This window comes from Colobus angolensis, unplaced genomic scaffold, assembly GCF_000951035.1.
Source record: "Colobus angolensis palliatus isolate OR3802 unplaced genomic scaffold, Cang.pa_1.0 Scaffold57, whole genome shotgun sequence".
Taxonomy (NCBI): domain Eukaryota; kingdom Metazoa; phylum Chordata; class Mammalia; order Primates; family Cercopithecidae; genus Colobus; species Colobus angolensis.
Window position 1 is genome coordinate 1,310,428 of NW_012119265.1, and position 6,014 is coordinate 1,316,441.

Here is a 6,014-nt window from a genome sequence, read left to right on the forward strand (position 1 = left end):
AATCTCGGCCCCGCGGAGCGCTGCCCTTTTATGGAAATGAAGGACCCGGCTCAGGGATTGAATCCAACATCCGGGCTTTAGGCGGCGGGCCCTGAGGAGGGGGAGCCGGGGAGCGAGGGCTGCCTCTCCCGGGGCGCTGGTGGCCGGTGGGGCGTCCAGAGCTCAGGCTGGACTGGGGCTCCCGCGGCTTGTGTCCGCGCTGGCAGCCGTGGGAGGGGGCTTCTCCGTGATAAACGGCCCCAGGAAATTCCCAGGGCAAGATCGTTTTCGGAGAACAAAGTCCTCCGGCCCCCTCTCCACGCCTGGAGCGAGACAAAAAGCCTCAGGGCGGTGAGAGGTGCCGCACCCCGGGGGCTGGAGAGAGGAGTCCGGGATGGAGAAACTTTAAAAAGTAAATGCCCAAACCAGCTCCTTGAATGTCCCACAAAAGAATGAGAAAACCCAGAGGGAGGTGAACCACAAAAATTGCTTTGCAAGCAATGTCCGGCACCATCAGCAACTCCTACTGGACTCCCAGGAGTTTGCAAGCGTTCTTAACCCCTTCGGACGCTCCAGCCAGATGCGAGTGAAACAGATGATGCTCTTGCTTGAGGGGAAAGGAAAGACACAACTTAGTGCCACCAGTTTTACTCGGAAACCGTTTCCCCAGCTTCTCCAGCTCTTTGTACTTATTTGTGTGTTTTTATACGCAATTTAGAGCTAACAAGTCTATTAAAGCTGTTAGATGGAGATACATGCTCCACCCCACCCTCAGCCGCACCTTGGATTTTAATACTTCTGGAACAGTGCCTACAGGTACCAGGAAGAGCCAAACAACTTCACCTGTTGAACACTAGTGATGGGAAACGGTCCTCTTGCTTCCCGCTTTTGTTTCCACTTTCCCCATTAACTGTTGTACTCTGTTGAGGGGACTCCTTTCGGAGACAGCAAACCAGGGGAAAACTGCCTCGCTAGCAATTCACGGACTCAAAAAATAAACGTCAAGAAGGCTCAGGTTAAAATACCTTTTAATGATAAAAGACTCCAGTTCGCAGTCTCATCGTCTTGTCAAACTGTCTCAAACGCTTGGAAAAGGAACTCACTAGGCAGATAACCTTTTGTTAACATTACGGGAAAACAAGATGAGCGGCCTCAAGAAAGGGGTGGAACTGAGAAAGGAGTGAAAGCAGCAAAATCTAGTCAGATGCCAAAGGCATGGCAGAAAAAAAAAACAGGGAAAACCACTACAGTGTTTTTAGCTAGTTATCGTGGAGAAATTGATGCCTTGAGTCTCTTCTCTGTCTACTCTCCAATATTTCTACTCATGGACATTCCAAATAGTTCACTTGAAAGCAGTATGAATGTCCGGAGATGAGGGAGTTTATGTAAATTATGGTGTTGAAAATATACAGTAAAATGTTTTTAATAAAATAAGCAATTGCTTGTTAGGGCACAAAACTGGAGAACTGGATATGCGGCTATAAAATTACGAGCTTATTTATGTGAAATGTTCAGAGAAAAAGACTGTAAGGAAATACAACAAAATGTTAAGAAGTTCTCCGGGTCTTGAGATCATGGGAGTTTTTTCTTTCTTCTATTCTTTATTTTCTACAAACTCGAAAACTTTACACCACCATCTAGAATTGCATCCAGCATTTCAGTTTCTCTTTACACGCCATTGCATTCATGATGATAGACACTGGATAGAGCAGCTACTGACTGAACTATGGGCAGGATTTTTCAGAGGTTTCCTTTGGTGTTTTTAAATATTTCCAGATAAAACTTTGAGTTCTTTAAGAGCAGAGACTTCAAATTATTTTCATTGTCCACAAATTCACAATAGCTTGGCACAGAGAAAATGGAAAACATGCTGGTGTCAAACCAACACAAATGTCAAAGAAACAGTGGCTCTGTTCCATGGAGAAATCTCAGGGGCCAGGTACAGTGGCTCATGCCTATAATCCCAGCACTTTGGGAGGCTGAAGCAGGAGGATTGCTTGAGCCCAGGAGGTGGAGGCTGCAGTGAGCTGTGTTCACACCACTGACCTCCAGCCTGGATGACAGAGTGAAACTCTGTTTCACTGTATCTCAGAAAAACAAAAAACAAATCTTAATGGGAAAATCTCCACTTTAAAAATGTACTTATTTGTTTCCCCCACCTTATCCCCCAAAAGATTTATGGCAATGTATAAGGATGCATAAACTGTGAGGTAGGATACGTTATAAGTGGCACAAAACAAGAAAAAAAAGGTGGGTGGAGGTTGGGAGACTTACAGGGGTGGAGTAGAGATTTATTTATTTATTTTAGAGTAGAGGTTTAAAATGGAGCTGGGAAAGAAGCTAAGAATTGTATCTTATGACCTTTGCACATGCTCCAGTAAGCTACAAAAAAATTATGGCTTCCTAAACATGCCTTTCTAGAACCTAAAATATCTATGCCCTTTCTGAATATTCCCTTTCCTTCAGACAAAATTGTTGAAGCTGACTGTCATGGTTTAGAAACTCTTTTAATACAGATGGTCCCTGACTTTTGATCTTTTGAGTTTATGATGGTGTGAAAGTGATATGTATTCAGTAGAAACCATACTTTGAATACCCCAGGACCATTCTGTTTTTCACATTCAGTACAGTATTCAATAAATTACATGAAATAGTGAACACTTTACTCTAACATGGACTTCATGTTGGATCATTTTGCCCAACTGGAGGCTAACATAAATGTTCTGGATACATTTAAGATAGGCTAAGTTAAGTTGTGATGTTCAGTAGGTTAGGTATATGAAATGCATTTTTGATTTACAATATTTTCAATTTACAGAATGTAACCTCATCATAAGTTGCAGAGTGTCCGTACTCGGTTTCCACATTCTAGTTATTTTCCCACTTTCCAGTAAGAGTTACTTTCTGAGCAACCCCCACCAGAGCACCGACTGCTCTAACTACCATGCTTTCCTGAATCCACTTCTACACATGTTCTCTACATTTAGTGATGGAGAGTGGGGTGGGGAATTTTAATATTGTGAATAACTGCCCTGTTTCTTAACATTTGAAATTGCTTAAGTATAGCTTCATAAGACACTTTACTAGCTTTAGAAAGTCAGCGGTATTTGTTTGAGCAATTAATGCACAGGAAGGCAAGGACCTTCGGTTAAGTACCAGTGGAAGGATAATTAGATTAGGATGGGTGCAGCTGGTCCCTTCAGGCCTTCTTTTTGACTATTTCAAGCTGTCGTTTGCTTTGAAGATTAAAGAGGAGTCAGCCTCACCTCTCTGAAACTGGAATTTTTTTTTTCCAGTTTATCAAGTGAGGCTTTCAAGTGCATTTCTTAAATATTTACTTCTACCTAAGATTTAGAATGTATTCAAATATAGAATCTTATCTGAAATCCCCTGCTAGAATCACTAGGACAATGCAATGCTTGTGGTACTTACATCATACTGAAAAGTAGCTGAGTACGCCAGTGTTTGGAAGAACAGCTCAAGCATTGAAAGCAGCAATATCCAAATAAGGTACCAAGCACTGGACTTAGATTTAGACCAAGCGATGCCTCACAGATCTGCCGTCAAATGCAGCCCTCGGGCTTGGTAATGCTCAGGTTGACTTTAGCTTTTTCTCTGTGCCTACTTAACACTGTGCTTTATATTTCTAAAAGGTCAATTCAAAATATAACCACTGGGTTTGAAAGGAGAGAGGATGGGAGTAGGAGAAAATAAGAGAGGGTTTATATGAGTGTGAATGTTTAAGGGGGGACTTGAAAATGTGACATGAGGCCAGCAAGATGAAATGTAATGAATTATTCTTGTCAAATACCAGGTGGGTAGAATTCTTTCTTTGTCTTGGGGATTGCCAAAAATGGCACACACCAATAACGCTACTAAAGAGGTAGAAATCCAGGGGTATGGAGTGTGATCTAAATGGGAAGGGAGGTTGCAAAAGCCACTTTTTTGATAGAAGTGGGCAGTCACTGTAATTAGCAAGAAAAGGACTGGCAAACTGAGAAACAAGGAAGATTTGCCAGGAATATGGCTGTTTTCACAGACCAAAGAAGGGCTCTGAGATAACAGTGAAATCTTTAAGGGGAAAGAAATGCACTGCTTACATTTATTGCTCTGGTTACAGAAAGTTTTATGTAGAAAACCATGCTCGGGGATACCTTTCCCCCGCATCCCGACTTAAGTGTGAACACCAGGACATCTTGTGAAATATCCCTCACCTCAACAAAAATATCAAACGTTCACACATACAAACACAGTAACTATGTGTCCAGCACAGTGTAGGACACTGAGACAGTCATGTAAATGTATAACACATGTCACAAATTCTTAAGGAACATCTATCTAATCCAGGAGGCTTATATTTAACACATCAGAAAGGACACTCACAGGCGATAGATACAAAAATTGACTAAAAAAAGAGCATAGGCTTAAATGTAAGGTCTAAAACTATAAAATTCCTAGAAGAAAACAGAGGACTAAACCTTTATGACCTTGGATTAAGCAATGGCTTCCTAGATGAGACATCAAGGCATGAGCAACAAAGGAAAATATAGTTAAATTGGATTTTATCAAAGTTTAAAATAGTTATGTTTTAAAGGACAGCAACCAAAATGTGAAAAAGCAACTTATCGAATGGGAAGAATATTTGCAAATCATATATATTTTCAGTGACTTGTATAAAAAGTAAATAAAGAGCTATTACAATTCAATAATAACCCCAGACAAATAACCTAACTAAAAATGGGCAAATAATATGAATAGACAGTTGTCCAAAGAAGACACACAAATGGCCACACAGAATATTCTCAACATCATTTATCAGCAGGGAAATACAAATTAAGGTACAATGATATAACACTTCACATCCTACTAGAAGGACTATAATAAGATGATAACAACAAGTGTTGGTTAGGATGTGGAAAAATCGCAACCTTTATACGTTGTTGATGGGAAAGCAAATGGTAAGTGGCTTTGAAAAACAGTTCAGCAGTTCCTCAAAAAGTCAAACATAGAGTTACCATGTATATGGTTACAACATATATATAGTTATAGTATATAGAGTTAGCATATACATAGTTACCATGGTCTGAATGTTTGTGTCCTCCTGAAATTCATATGTTGAAATCTAAACCCCCAATGTGATGATATTAAGAGATGGGGAAGGCCTGTCACGGTGGCTCATGCCTATAACCTCAGCACTTGGGGAGGCCTAGGTGGGAGGATCACTTGAGCCCAGGCATTTGAGACCAGCCTGGGCAACATGGTGAGATGATGTCTCTGCAAAAATAAAAGTAAAAAAAATTATCTGGGCATCAAGGTGGACACCTGTAGTCCCAGCTACTCAGGAGGCTGAGGTGGGAGGATTGCTGGAGCCCAGGATTTTTTTTTCTTTTTTTTCTTTTCAAGACAAGGTCTCACTCTGTCACCTGGACTGGAGTGCAGTGGCATGATCTTGGCTCGCTGCAGCCTCCACCTCCTGGGCTCAAGTGATTCTCCCACCTCAGCCTCCTAAACCTCAGCCTCCTAAGTAGCTGAGACTACAGGTACATGCCACCATGTCTGGATAATTTTTGTATTTTTAGTAGAGACAGGGCTTCACCATGTTGCCCAGGCTTGTCTTGAACTCCTGACCTCAAGTGACCTGCCTTCCTCAGCCTCTCGGAGTGCTGGGATTGCAGGCATGAGCCATTGCGCCTGGCCAAGCCCAGGAGTTTGAGGCTGCATTGAGCAGTGATCATGCCACTGCACTCCAGCCTGGGTGACAGAGCAAGGCCCTAAAAACAAATTAAAAAAAATTTTTTTTGTTCTCTTTATTTGTCTCTAAAAACAAACTTAAAAATTTTTTTAATTAAAAATAAAGAGATAGGGCCTTTGATTAGATCATTAATCCCCTTAATAAGGGAATAGCACACTTACAAAAGAGGCCTAAAGGAGCTCGTTCGCCCTTTCCACCATGTGAGGACACAGCGAGAAGGTGCCAACTATGAACTAGAAAGCAGCCCTTACCAGACACAAATCTGCTGGCCTCTTGATCTTAG

General features: G+C 41.7%; 1 protein-coding gene across 1 annotated transcript in view; it reads right to left on the minus strand.

Moving 5' to 3' along the window:
* The window catches only part of FERMT2 (fermitin family member 2), a 99,762-nt gene extending 98,644 nt beyond the window's left edge, over positions 1–1,118 (minus strand). Inside the window, exon 1 of the mRNA XM_011961810.1 lies at positions 1,005–1,118. The gene's annotated coding sequence lies outside the window, so the exon portion shown is untranslated. The remainder of the gene's footprint in view (positions 1–1,004) is intronic.
* Between the last annotated feature and the right edge of the window lie 4,896 nt (positions 1,119–6,014).